Genomic DNA, 17,476 nt, shown 5'->3' with positions numbered 1-17,476 from the left:
TGCTACACCCACACTCCAGATAGGAAATATACTAAATAATAATGGTCTAATCCAGTAACTAGCCCTGTTGTTTCCAAAAGAGCTTTATAAAACAAAAAGAAGTTTTAAAAAATATATAAAGAAACTAAATTAAAGAAATTTTACTTTAAAAGCTAATGCATTATCATAAAGCATGATACCAGCTTAAAAGGGCCAAGGACAAGAATTATTTTTAACATAATGGATCATCAAATGAGGAGTTATTTGTAAGTTTATCAGTTCAGTTCAGTTCAGTTGCTCAGTCATGTCCGACTCTTTGTGACCCCGTGAATCGCAGCACGCCAGGGCTCCCTGTCCATCACCAACTCCTGGAGTTTACCCAAACCCATGTCCATCGAGTCAGTGATGCCATCCGGCCATCTCATTCTCTGACGTCCCCTTCTCCTCCTGCCCTCAATCCTTCCCAGCATCAGGGTCTTTTCCAATGAGTCAGCTCTTCGCATGAGGTAGCCAGAGTATTGGAGTTTCAGCTTCAACATCAGTCCTTTCACTGAACACCCAGAACTGATCTCCTTTAGGATGGACTTGTTGGATCTCCTTGCAGTCCAAGGGACTCTCAAGAGTCTTCTCCAACACCACAGTTCAAAAGCATCAATTTTTCGGCGCTCAGCTTTCTTCACAGTCCAACTCTCACATCCATACATGACTATTAGAAAAACCATAGCCTTAACTAGACAGACCTTTGTTGACAAAGTAATGTCTCTGCTTTTTAATATGCTGTCTAGGTTGGTCATAACTTTCCTTCCAAGGAGTAAACGTCTTTTAATTTCATGGCTGCAATCACCATCTGCAGTGATTTTGGAGCCAAGAAAAATAAAGTCTCTCACTGTTTCCACTGTTTCCCCATCTATTTGCCATGAAATGATGAAACCAGATGCCATGATCTTAGTTTTCTGAATGTTGAGCTTTAAGTCAACTTTTTCACTCTCCTCTTTCACTTTCATCAAGTGGCTCTTTAGTTCTTCTTTACTTTCTGCCATAAGGGTGGTGTCACCTGTGTATCTGAGGTTATGGTTATTCCTCCCAGCAATCTTTATCCCAGCTTGTGCTTCATCCAGTCCGGCATTTCTCATGATGTACTCTGCATATAAGTTAAATAAGCAGGGTGACAATATACAGCCTTGACATACTCCTTTTCCTGTTTGGAACCAGTCTGTTGTTTCATGTACAATTCTAACTGTTGCTTCCTGACCTGCATACAGGTTTCTCAAGAGACAGGTCAGATGGTCTGATATTCCCATCTCTTTCAGAATTTTCCACAGTTTATAATGATCCTCACAGTCAAAGTCTTTGGCATAGTCAATAAAGCAGAAATAAATGTTTTTCTGAAACTCTCTTGCTTTTTCGATGATCCAGCAGATGTTGGCAATTTGGTCTCTGGTTCCTCTGCCTTTTCTAAAACCAGCTTGAACATCTGGAAGTTCACGGTTCACGTATTGCTGAAGTCTGGCTTGGAGAATTTTGAGCATTACTTTACTAGAGTGTGAGATGAGTGCAATTGTGCAGTAGTTTGAGCATTCTTTGGCCTTTCCTTTTTTGGGGATTGCAATGAAAAGTGACATTTTCCAGTCCTGTGGCCACTGCTGAGTTTTCCAAATACGCTGGCAAATTGAGTGCAGCACTTTCACAGCATAATCTTTCAGGATTTGAAATAGCTCAACTGGAATTCCATCACCTCCATTAGCTTTGTTCGTAGTGATGCTTTCTAAGGCCCACTTGACTTCACATTCCAGGGTGTCTGTTGCTACAAAAATAGAAAAACAATGCACCCTTAAATCATAAGATGTATCAACATAAAAGCCATTCCATATATTTTTTAAACAACACTTAGTCTAGTTGTTTGCCTGAATTCTTAGTAACTTCCTTTTCCATCATTCATTGATACATGGTACTCAAAGATGAGTCCTTCATATGTTTTAGGTTAAATATTTCCCATTTTAAATAAGCCCTCTTATGGCCTTAACAGCTTCATTATCCCCTGTCTTTAATAAAACCAGGCTCTCTCCTGACCTTTCCCTGGTCATAGCTGCTACTCCCTAACTTTCAAAGAAGGTCAGAGAATAGAACTTAGTGCTTTTCTTCCTCTCCTGCTGTCCTGACTCCCTCTGTTCTTCTTCCAGATCATAACTCTTGCTCTTCTTGTAAATTCTATCTTCTGTAGATTAATTCCGCCTCCAATCCCATCATTTAATTTTTGTCTCTCCTTTTCTCACTTCCTAAGGAAAACGTCCCTGACTCTCTCTGCCCCTCCACTGTAGCCCTGCCCTGCACTTCTTCATTAACCTGTAGTGATTGTTATTAAAATTCCAAATGTATCTATTCAACTTAATTGTCAGTACTTTAGAGAGCCCTCTAAGCTCTAGCAACTTACATTTTTCAAATTTAACTTTCATGATGACCAAATTTATTCCAAGTTTACAAATGAAGAAAGTAAGGCTTGATAAGAAATTTGCCAGCATCACAGTTAGAAAGTCTTGAACCTGTCCAGTATCAAACTCAAGTAGCATAACTACAGACTTGGCTCTTCCCCCCATACTCCTCCACTGCTTCTAAAGTATTTTACTTTGTTTTTTCAAGAATGTTTACTGTTTATCTTCTTGAAAGATTCTAAGCTTTGTGAAAGAAGGGATCATATCTATGTTGCCACATAGGTGAGTCATAGACCCATGTTTGACACTAAACATGTGTCTGGTTTATCTTTGCTGAATAAGTGAATGAGCAAACCAGTCAATATCTAATCCTGTATACTAAAACAACTTAAGAGATAGTTGATAGGTTGGTAGTGATCAGTATCTTTATTTTCCTAGGATAAAACCAAGCATATTGACCAAAATGGAACCACAATTATAAACCACTTAGTAGTAATTTATAGTATATAATGTTTTTAGATTTTTCTTTTAAAAATTTTCCATTTGCAGGTAAAAGCGAAAGTTACTCAGTTAACTCTCTCAATTTAGACTGGTTAGAAAAAGGACAGGTTCAATTAATAAAATATCTTTAAAGAAATAAAATTTTATTACTTAAATGCTTATTGCAATAACCAAGTCAATACAATTTGCTTAATGGATATTTATTGGTTCATTAATAAATTAGTTATCATTTGCTTTTCCAGTAATTTTTCAGAATATCAATACATATGCCCAAGATTATTCTAAGTGTTATGGAGAATATATAAGAAGGAGAAGACCTAAGCTTTGTTCTTAAGTACTTTACAGTCTAGCTTGATAGATGAGACAAATAATGGACAGTTAAAAAAAAATCTCTAATCAAGTGTCATTTTGTATGACACATACTGAAATGTTACAGATATTCCAAGTGGGACTTCTTCCTGAGAGCTGGAGAAGGGAGGATAGCTTAGAGGAGGAGGTGACTGTAAGAGAATGTAGGCTTTTCATTAGTAGAAGTAAGAGAATTTTAGGAAGACAGGGAAGGCTAGAGTAATTGGTCATAGCAGGTGCTCAGTCCTATCCAACTCTTTGCAGCCCCATGGATTGTAGCCTGCCAGGTTCCTCTGTCCATGGACTTCTTCCGTCAAGAACACTGGAGTGGGTTGCCATTCTCTTCTCCAGGGGTTCTTCCTGACCCGGGGATTGAACAAGCACCTCCTTCATTGCAGGCGATGTCTCTACCGTCTGAACCACCAGGAAAACATAGGAGGCAGATGAGTAGAACAAAAAGGCAGATTGTTAGCCATAAAAACAGTTTGTGATAGGAAAGAATTGCAATGCTCTGTTTAAAACAACAAACTGGCTGATGGAAGACAGTGACTGCCTAACTGAGCACTTAGACTAATGTAAGACATGACAGAGAGCCACTGAGGACTAAGAGCAAGGTGATGAACAAGGGCCAGTAGGAAGGTCACAACGGCATTATTTTTAGAAGGATGAAGGAAGAGCAGAGACTGAAGGTGGAGAGCAGCTAAGATGCTACCAGAGTTATTTAAACACTGGATGAAAGGGACCTCGATTACCATTAAGACCTGAGGAATCAAAAGGAATAAAGAGATGTGTCACCATGAGGGCAGAATTGAAAGGGCCTGTTGACTGAGAGAATATATAGATCTCAGGAAAGGAAGAAATAAACAGTTGTATCAAAGTTCTAAATCAGGAGAATCAGAACAAGCATGGCACCACTATTAGATAAGGAAGAATTAGTTGTGAAATCAGTTGGTGGGGAAAAAATGGAAACTAAGAAGTTCAAATTTTAGACACACAGTTTTGGAGGTGACAGAAAGCATAAACGAGATTTTTTAAAGCTTTTAGAAACATAAGACTGAAATGTAAAGGAAAATCTTTGCCAGAAATTTATTTTGGAATGAAACAAAATTTACTATTTTGTATTTAAAATTTATTACTTTAAATACATAATTTATAGAGAGATCTTTGAGAAATGACTTATAAGGAAACACTCTCCTTAAAAATGGGTGCTGACTATAGTGGAATTGAAGTTTACCTGCCAGAACTCAGATGTACCTCAAAAATGTAACTTTATTTTCTCTGAGTTCTTCTTGCCTTTCTGCCCCTAATTCAGTGACTAAAGAAAAATACCCTAAACTTTTCTATTAGTAGTATTGTTTAAGGTAAGTACTCAGTAGCTCAAAATTTAAACTCCCTGACAAAACTGTCTGTGCTCTGTCATAGGGCTTCTATTCTGCCTTCACCATTTCAAGATTCATCCAAATATTTATAGAGGTGGTGGGGTGGGGTCACCGATTCAGAAACTGCCCTTCCACATCTTGCTGGCTGCCACTGGGATATGCTTTGTCTTAGCGCATTACTAAGCATCTTCAACAGGTAATAATCTTGAACCGCTTTTCATCTGTTCTTTTGATGCTTTACCCTAACAACCATTATGAAATATGTGTTCCTGTCATAGCATCTAGTCAGGGCCCCTTGTGTTCTTTCAGTTTTCTCAACATTTTCTCGTCACAGTATACATAGTCACACAGAAACTTCTAGACACCACAAACAGGCTTCAGGTATTGAGAAAATTATTCCTCGTGCATTCAAGTTCCTCCAAGAACATCGCTGCTTTTATGTTCCCAACCGTATTATTCATCACATAATTCTGAACTGGGACTTCCCTGAAAGATCTGTATAATCTCTTCAGAATCCTAGGAATCAAAGTTCAACATTCAACATTTTTGGGTTTCCCAAAATGTATTTGGATTTCCCAAGATGTATTTGGATATGTTTTGTTGTCCCCCAGGATCTCAATTTTGGTCAAGAGAGTGTAGCCAAGATCCAGTGGTATACTGGAGGCAGCTTATACCAGCTCATGAAAGCTGACTGTTGTATTTTCAGGGATGTTGCTAGCCAGCTGTTAAACATGGACATCATTTTAAATCAAATCATATGAACTTAAGTTTAAATTAATTATATCAAGAACAAAGGTAATAAATACTCCAACTCATCCTGTTCTAATAATTTTAATACATCTTTACTAATTTTATTAGCATTTTTCTAATAAAATAGACTTAGCTAATATCTATGCCCTTGAGGTTATTTATGTGTAATGTATCTTCCCAGCTCTCCATTCAATGAAATCAGATTGGTAGCTTGAAATTTTCCATAAAGTATTTACAGAACAGAAATTGGCAAATGCAACGGTAAACATTTACCAACACACTACTGCTCATGATTCACCTCTTGCCGTTACTCTCTTGAATTCTTCATCCCTTCTCTTTTTTTTTTCCAGTGGTCTTAGGGTTTTATTACTTCTGCTTCATGTGTGAAAGGTCTGCCCTTGTATTTTCCTCTTCTTCAGGGTTAAAAAAAATGTAACAATGACATTTATCGTTTATTTTAAAAGAAGGGCAGCAGAGGACCTGGGCTTTCAAAATATTATCCTCATTGCATGACTACTAACTTGCTTTGCAAACTTTATCTTCCTAATGAATGAAAGGACAAATCTCAGCCAAGATTCCAAATCATCCCAAACTCCAAATTAATATAGTTCCATTAGTAAAGATTTATTACAATGAAAAGTAGCAATAAATTGTGAGTTATTCTAAATAACTCATAATTTCAAATGCTCCTCCATGTTTTATCATTTTGGCATTCTTGGTTCCTCATAACTTTCTTAATTTCTCATGATAATCAAGCTGATTTGATTTAACTAGTAATTGATGAACATGAGTAATTGTGTTCCCTTGGCATCTTTAACAAATGGAATCACCTTAGAACAGCAATCTCAGAGCAGAGGATTTTCTGTTTCTGTTTCCAGAAATGGAATGGAAAAGGTAAGAGATTGCTTCATTAATCACTAACAATTATTTTTTAAATTGGAGAAACCACAGACTAATGAATGTTTCAGTTTCTTATAGCTCCTACATTCAGTCTTAGTTAATTAAGCCCTAGACTAAATCTCTATTTTCTCACTCTGTTGATTAAATGGCCACTTTACCAGAGAGAACTTAAAAGAACAAGCTTTGGGGAAATATATTTATTGTCAAATTCTCTGATGAAATGATCCCAGTTCCCTGAGTTATGCAACATTTTCTAACCCAAAGAAACAGAATAACTAAGTTTCATTTGTGGGAAAATGCTAGAATTTTACCCTGAACACAATGAGAAAATGGAATTTCTATTATTAAGACAAGGAATCTAGTTACTTTGGACCACATCAATATCAATGCCTTGCCATTACAATATACAGTGCTTTCTACTTTATCCTTTAAAAGAAATAATGTTATGCTCACCCAGAAATAATCATCTTTATGGAAGAGCATTCTATACTGTTTACATGATTTTGTAAACTCTGGCTGCCAAAACCTTATCTCTGTTGGTTAAGCTAAGACTATCCATCCAGGTATCATATACAGGAGTACTTGAAGGTTTAATTTACTTTCAGGGATTTATCAAGAGACAGAAATATTTCTGGAAATTACTGAAGCGATGTTCAATAACATTACCACATGCATAGTATGCTGCTAATGCTGCTGCCGCTTAGTCCTTTCAGTCGTGTCCAATTCTGTGCAACCCTATGGACTGTAGCCTGCCAGGCTCCTCTGTCCATGAGGATTCTCCAGGCAAGAATACTAGAGTGGGTTGCCATGCCCTCCTCCAGGGGATCTTCCCAGCCCAGGGATCAAACCCAGGTCTCCTGCATTGCAGGCAGATTCTTTACCACTGAGCCATCATGGAACCCCATGCTTAGTATAATGAGAATCAAACAACAAATTAATTTAGTGAAAAAGCTAAGTAAACTGTGAATGTATACACAGGTAACATTCTCATATCACCTGATGATAATCTAGCATAGCTAGACAAAATGATGTGGTCTCACTTGGATACTGCTGTTTCTTTCACAGTGTTCTTTCAAATCTTTAAGATGGGAGAGCTCTTTTTCCTTCCCATCCTTTATTAAAAAAATGCACTGATTTATTTTTGCTCATGCACTTAGAAGAAATTGAGTATTTATCACATTTCTGCAGATGTGCTTGCCTCCCTCTAAAGTGCACTACAAAAAGTTAATTGCCTACTTTTCTGTAACAAGAATAGCTCTATGCTCTTTTCTTACATTATCAGCCTGTGATGCTCATCCCTCTGCCATGATGTGAATGTTCTACCGGTGAAGAGCTTCTCTACCTACGATGTCAGTAGAAACAGTTACACCTTCTTTAGAGATCTGAGGTGAGCATCTCTCCAATCAGATAGTCCAGTTACACTTTTTGTAGACCATACATCAAATAACAGTGGTAGCAGAAGTTTGTCATCATTGTTCAACTACTTCATATCCAATATCTTTTATGCCACCATCTCCTTACAGATCAGTGGTTTCATTTACTTTTGACAACCATCAGAAAAAGTAGTTAGAACAATTACCATTTCCTTATTTAAGATGAGATAACTGAGCCCTAGAAATGTTAATTTACATTCCCAGGTCAAAATTGGTGACTGAGCTGGCATTAAAAGAAAATTTTAATATTGTTGAGTGTTTATGGTATTGTCAAATGAATTTTAAAAATATGAAAATTCAGACAAAAATGATACACATGACAGAATGTTAATTTAAAATATATACACACAAAGAAACAAGGCTGGTAGAAAAGCACATTTTATTAATATCAAATATCTGCTATGTTCTAGGCTCTGATAGATACTATTTACAGAGAGGAGCAGAAATATGGTCTTTACCACACTGTCACTAATAATTGAATGCTAATAAAATAAATATAAAAATAAATCTAGGATAACACATTGTGTAAAGTGTCAACTAAGTGCTATGGATAGTATCTAATTTAATATGAATAAGGGCTGATTAGACTCTGAAGGAGTTAATTGAGGTTGCAAGCAGAAAGATGACTAGGAATTAACCAGGTGAAAATGTTGGATGATTTTTAAATTTTTCTCTTTGCTTTTCTGACTTTTCAAATTTCTATAAAACATGAAGTTTACTTTGCCAGTTAGGAAATAAACATGTGTGACTTTTGATTTTCTCTCTGGCAGAGTACTTCCCATCAGACCAAACTCTTTTAAAAACAATTCTAAAAGCTATTAAAAAGAGAATAAGCAAGGCAAGAAATACTTTAGCAATCCAGAAGACTGAGCAAAGGAAAATCCATTGTGGTAAAACAAATTCTCTGTCACTTTTCCTTTTAAAGAATTGTCTGACATATGATATGGGCTAGAGTCTTAACAAAAAGCAGGAGATCAGAACTTTGTGGAGTCTCCTAGTCCTAGGGAGCCAAAAGCTAGTAGACTTCTAAGATAGCCAGAACTCAAGGGATAGGCAATGATATGCAAGATTTTAATGCACTGCTCAATAGTACCTTATAGGACAAGCAATCAAAATTCAGTAAAGATGCAGAAGGTTTGAAGAATGCTACTAATGAATTTGACTAAATTGGAATAGGTAAAAGATTACAAAAGTTTTCATATACATTTTTCAAGTGTATGTGGAACATTTGTCATATGTTGGTAGATAAAAGCCTGGCGGACTAAAGTCCATGGTGTCCCAAAGGATCAGACAGCACTGAGGGATTGAGCAGGCACACACACGCACAATCACTTATTGGATCAAATCACAAGCCTCAAAAATTCAAAGGGGTGGAAATATATAAATATGCTCTCAAATAACAGTGGTACTTATCTATGTACGTGTATTCCAAAATGTTTGGAAATGAAGTGATACAGTGCTAAATTATCTATGGATGGAAGATATAATAAAAATGGAAAATAAAAAAATATTTTAACTTGAAAAGCAAATGCAACATATGAAACCTTGTAGAATAAAATGAAATCAATATGTAAAGGTAAATTTAAAACCTTAAATGTATGTGTTTCGGATGAAAAAACTGAAAACAAATAATACGAGTTTATTAAAACTTAAAAAAATTAAACCCAAATGAAATTAAAAGAAAATGATAAAGGGCAGAAGGTGATAAAACAGAAAACAAGAGTGCTAAAGAGAAAATTAATAAGAACAAAAAAAGGAGCTTTGAAAAGACTAATACAGTTGAGAAAACTTAATCAAGACTGAGAGAAAATAATTATTAATAACAAAAATGCTAACATTAGGAATAATAAAAGACATTATTAGAGAGCCCGCAGAATCTAAAATTATCATACAGGCATATTTTGAACAACTTTATGCCAAAAAATAGAAAGAAAAAGAGAAATGGACAAATTCTTAAAAAACAAAAATAACAAAACACAAGAAAAGAAATAGATCATATGTATAGTTTATTTTGATTAAATAGATATTATATTTTATTAAATTCTTTACTTCTCCAAAACTTAGGTCTGTATTAGACTTACTTGCAAATATTTTTAAATAACATCAATCTTAAACTCTCTCACATTATTTACAAAAAAAAGTTTGTTTAACATGACCAATATAATCTTATTACTGATATTTGACCAATACATTAGAAGAAAGTAAAATTATAGGCCAGTCTTTCTCATGAACATAGAGACATAAATCTTAAATATATATAAGCAAATTAAATTCAATTAATGTATTATTAATTACATTAATAAATTATTTAATAAATAAAAGTATTAAATTAATATTTAAGACATAAATCTTAAATATATATTAGCAAATTCAAACATTTCCAAAATACACTTAGTCTCAAATGCAATGGTAGTTTGAGATTCAGAAATCATTTGATGCTATCTGTCTTCAGGTGTGGTAGTTTTAGACAAACCCAAAGTGAGAAATATTCTAAAATTAGCTGGTCTTTATTCCTCAGATTAATACCTCAAATGACAATGAAAAATTTAGGCATCTCTTGTTATGTTAAAAGAGGCAATAAAACTAAATGAAACAAGATTTGGGGCTGGATTCTATACTGGAGAGAAAAAAGGCCGTAAAGAATAGTATTGAAACAATTAACAGTATTGAAATACGAAAAATGTAAACTGTTCATGTCATAAACAATATAACAAAATTCGATAGAAGTACTGCATTAGTTACTAGCTTTTCTAAATTTTATAAATGTAATTGGGTCTACAGTACACTGGATACAACTCCTAGAAGCAGAGAGAAGCGTGGTTGCCAGGGGCTACCGGGAGTGGGTGATGGGAGCTCTTAAGTCAAAGGGTGCAAACTTTCAGTTGTGCAAGATGAATAAATCCTAGCGATCTACTCTACACCATAGTGCTTGTACTTAACAATACTGTATAGTAGACTTAAAAATTTTGTTAAGAGGGTAGATCTTATGTTAAGTAGTCTTATCTTTATTAACAGTAATTAATAAAGAGGATGGAAAGAAACCTTTGAAAATGATGGATATGTTTATGGCATAGATTGTAGTAATAGTGTATATTTATCTCCAAACTCTTCAGGTCGTATACATTAAATACATACAACTTTTTGTATCAATCACACTTCAATAAAATGGTTTTTTAAAAAAGTGAGTAGACTGGTTAAATAAACTGTGAAGTTCCTACAATGGAACTTATCTTCGTTGTCTTCTTTGTTGTTTTCTATGCATTGAAGCCTAGGGGAACACTGTTTTCATTCAAATAGACTACTTCACTTTGGGCTTCCATAGTGGCTCAACGGATAAGAATCTGACTGCAATGCAGGAGACACAGGTTCAATTTCTAAGTTGGGAAGATCCCCCAGAAGAAGGCATGGCAACTCACTCCAGTATTCTTGCCTGGAGAACACCACAGACAAGGATCCTGGCGGGCTACAATCCATAGGGTTGCAAAGAGTCGGACATGACTGAAGCAACGGAGCACGGCACTTCACTTTATCTGTTAGAAAAGACTGAGTCAATGTAATCATGCAAAAGGTCAGTTAGGCATATTCCATGGTGCCAATAAAACATATTTTGAGATCTCTTTTCCTGAAGGGTAGGACTATGCTTTCATATTTTTATCATATCCTTGCATCTTGAAAGCGTCACCTGGTAACCAAGCACCTGGGATTGCTCATCCACCCAGCCTGTTGTGTAGCTGTATTCCTCGTGGATCCCCTTTAGTATCACTGGAGGGAAGAGCAGAAAAAGCATGTTTAATCAAGCACAGTTTCATTCAACCATCTAGTCACACTAAAACAATAAAATCATCACAGTTTTGCAACTAATTCTCTGCTACTCTCTTTGTTTTCCTGCCTCACCTGACATATATCTCCCTAGTACCCAGTGGGGTAACAATAACTGTTAATTCATAAATGTCAACTATAGATTAAACTATAAAACTCAATGCCTTTATTTATTACAATAGTACCTGAGGCGAGTTCAGCGTCAGGCTGAATGCAAATCTTTCCTTTCACATTCTCATAAATTGTATTCATTATATCTGTGTTCAAAACAGATTGAAAAGCTTAATTTGTGATAGAAATTCGAAAGGATTTACACATGTTAAAATTTCTTAAGATGAGGAGAAGAACAGGGAAAGCATCTGGTTAAATAAATACGATAAAGAGATTAAATGTATTCTCACTTGAAAGGCTACGTGAAATTCTACTGAACATAGCAATTGGCTATATGGACTTACTTCATCAATTTCTCTTTATAACAGGAAAGAAATAAAATGTTGCAAATTCAAAAGGATGGGGAGAATAGAGGAGAGCTCAGAAGACATAATATCTTAACATCTTTTAGAAAACAAAGAACAGATGGAAGAATAGTACCTGACTTAGAACAGAGGAAGCTATATGCTAAGAGTCACACAGAGAAGAATTTTGAAGAGAAGACAGTCCATTTTCTGCAGAACCCTGTGGAGGAAAAGTACTAGGAGGCACCAACTCATCTCACTCAAGATACATAACTTTAGGCTTGGAAAAACAGATCTTAACACATGAGATGGAGAACACTGGAGATACACAAAAACAGTGGGGTTTTTCCCTCTTAATTTCTTTAAACTATATATAATAGCTTAAATCAGTTTTCCAATCTTTGTTTTCCCTATTGCCCCTTCAAAGTCTATTTAGACACTATTTGCCTAATCATTCCCTCAACTCCTACAATAAAATTTTAATACTTGACATATATGGTACACCTGTTTATATGTTGTACAGATATCTGCTTTATGTACAAAAAGAACAATCTAAAGTTTATTCTTTTGCTTAGCATTTAGAATGACTAAATTTTCAGGTTAAAAGTTACATTAAAAAATTTAAAAGCGACATCATGTAACCTAACTTTATAACTGCATAACTGCATGCATGCTAAGTCGCTGCCCTTATGTCTGACTTGTTGCAACCATATGAACTGTAGCTCTCCAGGCTCCTCTGTCCATAGGATTCTCCAGGCAAGGATACTGAAGTGGGTTGCAATGCTCTCTCCAGGGGATCTTCCCAACCCAGGGATCAAACCTGGGTCTCTCCAACTCTATGGACATGAGTTTGAGCAGGCTCCAGGAGTTGGTGATGGACAGGGAAGCCTGGCATGCTGCAGTCCATGGGGTCACAAAGAGTTGGACACGACTGAGCAACTGAATTGAACTGAACTTGCATCTCCTACATTGGCAGACAGGTTGTTCTAGCACCACCTGGGAAACCCATAACTGCATAATTATTGCTAAGCAAATTTTAATGTAATTTATTTAGTTCTGCAAGTTGTAAAAAAAAAATAATAGCAAATTAGCAAGGTATATAATACACAGTAATAAGAACTCTTGAAGCAATAAATTTTTGAAAAAATTAATATAACTTAAACATTAAATTTCTTAAAAATTATTTTTAGTGAAATCAACTTTTAATTTTTACTTGACATGAAGACAATAAAGAACTGCTAGATATTTATTTGAATATTGTTGAGTTTTTCTTTAGTTCTTGACATGTTAAATAACTTTTATTGAATTCAATAAAATAAACTGGAAATAATTTTTATTTAATTCTCAAGCCCAAGTCATACACAGGGATACTGAGGATCAAACAATGATCCAATGGCAGCCAAAAGACATGAAGATCACTGCTTGCAAATATGTCTTGAGATAAAGCACATAATTGAAGAAAAGAAGCCATTTAGTCACCACAATTTCTTAGCACTCATCTTATATCTTGTATATCTTCCTCGAATCCAATGTCATTACCGCTCGTGTGCTACCCAAGAAACCGAGCAAGTGAAATTAAATCCTAAGGAATAAAGTTCTGTTGGGTGAATTTTTACAGACTACTGTAATAGCCAAGAATTTTTTGCCATCTTCACCAACAACCATTTTCATCCTCTTGAGGACAATGTCATCCCTATCATAACTGTATAATTTAAAGCAACAATTATAACAGTGTGTTATGTAGTTTACATGAAGACTATAGCATAAATGCCTGGGAATAGGATAAACGCAGTTACACGAGTGCTAGTATTAAGAAATGCTTCCCGGATGGCTGAAGCGGTAAAGAATCCACCTGCAATGCAGGAGACATAGGTGAGGCAGGTATGATCCCTGGGTCAGGAAGATCCCTTGGAGGAAGAAATGGCAACCCACTCCAGTGTTCTTGCCTGGAAAACCTCATGGACAGAGGAGCCTGGCAGTTTACAGTCCATGGGGTCGCAAAGAGTTGGATGCTTCTGAAGGGACTTAGCATACACACACACATTCATCTAACACAGCTTAGCTCAAATATTCATCCTTCATCCTTTCCTGACCTCCAAATCTGAATTCCATGTCCTTTATACTTTCTCCTAGCAACCTATTATTTTTATAGCACTCTTCATATTTAATTAAAAAGTTTTAAAGTTATTTTTCAAAAGTTATACACTTTATGTGTGTACTTATTTTTTAATATGTTTTGTCTAATATGCTATAAGTAAGCTCATGAGAGCAATATCTATTTTAGCCATGATTATATTCAGGGTTGAATTCATTCACTAATATGTAGGTGGCACTCCAGGGATATTTTCAAAATGAACCTGGAAACAATTTTTTTTAAATATTTCCAAATGAGGATAGGTTTGGAAGTAGTTTGAATTCATTATCAACACTCTTAAAATCAAACTTTAATATATTGGTAAGAAACAGTGGCTTTTTATTGGGTCATAGAAAGAATAAACACAGTTAAGTGATCAGTCTCACTTTCATAAGGGCTTGAAAAAAAAAAATCATGAAATCAAGAAACTTCTTTGTCTTTGCATCACATACTATACCATGTCAACAGAAGTTGAATTTTTTGTCACTGTAAGACTGTCCTTTGTCATCATTTATTAAAAAATACAAATATTCACCAGAGTTTAGTTATTTTTAAAAGTGACTTCCTGTAGTGCAATCCTTGACAGTTGCAGGGAGGGAGGGTGTTCTTTTCCTTTTTTTTTTGTAATGCAGGTGCCTGACTTAAGCTTTGATAGCCAAGGCATTCACTGCAAAGAGTCGTCCACTTCAAACGCAGCTATCTCGAATAAACACAAGGCAGTCACATGACTAGATAAAGAATCAGGCCACCTTCTCCACTGAGGCGCCTTTGTTTTGGGCCACTATTTTTCTCTTCTCAAGCTTTAAATTCCCGCTCTTATGTTTTAAATTCACCAATAAAAAGTGAGCCTGGGAGACCTTAGGCCTCCACCCTTGACCCCAATAAAAGAAGAACCCCTGGTGCTTGTTCTCTCACTCTTGCACTCTCTCTCTACCCAAGACTTCACTGCATGGTTCCAGGTATGCTGTAAAATTTCCAGTGTCTGTAAGTAATAAATTTGTATTTTTTCAAAGTTTACTGATGGTTACTGTTAAAGGGTATTTTGCAATCATAAGAACCACAAAGCTAGTCACACCACAACGCTGGTAATTGATGGACTCAGACAGCTACACAACACCTCTCTAAACACTTCAATTCATTCCATTTCTTTCTTTTCCTCTCTACTTTGGCCACAGACCCAGGGATATGTAGAAGAGCAATCAGGAACTGCTGTGTTGCACTGCTCTGGTAAAGATGCTATATATATCCTGTTCATGCCCTGTTAGACTTCCAAGTACTTAACTAAAACAACTCCTCCCTTAAAGATCTTGAAGAAAATGGGTATTTATTTGTGTAATGCAAATTGTGAAGAGAGGATGTGCTCTATTTCTCATTGACTTTTACTCTTAACCTGTTGTTAAAAAATGGAGATGTTTATTTGCCCCAACAAAACATTCTTCCTTTGCCTTGAAGCCTCAAACCTAGCCAAGACCTAACTGATCTCTTACTTGGACTTATTCTTTGTTCCATGCTTCATCTATTGCCCTATGCCCAGAGGATCACATCAGTGATCGTTATTAACTTTTCAGTATTTTTCTACAGCCTCAGTATCAGAATAAAATTGTTCCCTCAAAGCACGTCATCAGAACTATCTCAAGGACCTCACATCTCCGTTGCTTTTATTGCTTCACTCATTAGCTACTCACAACCCTGAAGATAAACAGTGTTCAATACAGCCCACTCACCTCTTTTAACAGTCACACTTGAACTTTGAATGGCCTTTTTTCTTGGCCTCTTCCCTTCCATCTTACAGGTGGATCCTAGATGTCACTACCTGAAGGAACGTATCTAATTTCTAGCTTTCTCTTTCCATACAAGCCTAGGGGAAAAAGTACGCCATTTTTAGCAAATATTTAGCTGATTTGTTAATTTATGCAAAGTTTAAGAAGGAAATAATTTTGGACTGGCCTTAGAACAGATGCACAATACACTAATAATTCAGAATTTGGAATTGAGGGGAGAGAGTTTCAAGAAAGAAATACAATGGAAGGAGAAATTATATCTCATTTTGAGGAACAGCAGATTTTCCAATCTAGCTGGATGATGGTATACACAAATGGAAGAAGAGAAATATTTCTAAAGAGCTAATGTAGGGTCAAATTGCTCTGAGCTTTAAAAAATTAGGTGTTGGGACTCTTTTGCTAATCCAACAACCTTTTGAAAAACAGCAACACTTAGATATTGCATAGTGTTGTGCCACTGGGAGGTGAGCTATAGAACTGAACTGAGCTTCTGAACTACTCTAGCAAAGTAGTTCAAAAGGAATTACAGGAAGAGTCCTAATGCTAGAGACAAACGAAGCCACTGATAAGATCTTTAAGGTGTGAGTTCTTCATGGCTGGAGGGGGAGCTCTAACTGTAGATGAGGTGAAGAGGTGGAAAAGATGCCAAGTGCATAGACAAGAGAGAGTTTCAGGATTTAGAACCTAGCTTCACGACCCAGATAATCACGATGGTGTGATTACTCACCTAGAGCCAGAATTCGTGTAATGTGAAGTCAAGTGGGCCTTAGGAAGCATCACTAGGAACAAAGCTAGTGGAAGTAATGGAATTCCAGTGAGCTATTTCACATCCTAAAAGATGATGCTGTGAAAGTGCTACACTCAATATGCCAGCAAATTTGGAAAACTCAGCAGTGGCCACAGGACTGGAAAAGGTCACTTTTCATTCCAATCCCAAAGAAAGGAAATGCCAAAGAATGCTCAAACTACCGCACAATTGCACTCATCTCACACGCTAGTAAAGTAATGCTCAAAATTCTCCAAGCCAGGCTTCAGCAATACGTGAACCGTGAACTTCCAGATGTTCAAGCTGGTTTTAGAAAAGGCAGAGGAACCAGAGATCAAACTGCCAACATCTGCTGGATCATTGAAAAAGCAAGCGAGTTCCAGAAAAACATCTACCCCTGCTTTATTGACTATGCCAAAGCCTTTGACTGTGTGGATCATGATAAACTGTGGAAAATTCTGAAAGAGATGGGAATACCAGATCACCTGACCTGTCTCTTGAGAAACTTGTTTGCAGGTCAGGAAGCAGCAGTTAGAACTGGACGTCGAACAACAGACTGGTTCCAAATAGGAAAAGGAGTACTATATAAAAGGAGTACTAAAGGCTGTATATTGTCACCCTGCTTATTTAATTTATATGCAGAGTACATCATGAGAAATGCTGGAATGGAGGAAGCACAAGCTGGAATCAAGTTTGCCGGGAGAAATATCAATAACCTCAGATATGCAGATGACACCACCCTTATGGCAGAAAGTGAAGAACTAAAGAGTCTCTTGATGAAAGTGAAAGAGGAGAGTGAAAA

This window comes from Giraffa tippelskirchi, chromosome 8 (genome assembly GCF_054371585.1).
Source record: "Giraffa tippelskirchi isolate mGirTip1 chromosome 8, T2T-mGirTip1v1.2.pri, whole genome shotgun sequence".
In the NCBI taxonomy this organism is placed as follows: Eukaryota; Metazoa; Chordata; class Mammalia; order Artiodactyla; family Giraffidae; genus Giraffa; species Giraffa tippelskirchi.
The sequence above is the reverse complement of the archived record's forward strand: the minus strand, read 5'-3'. Positions refer to the sequence as shown.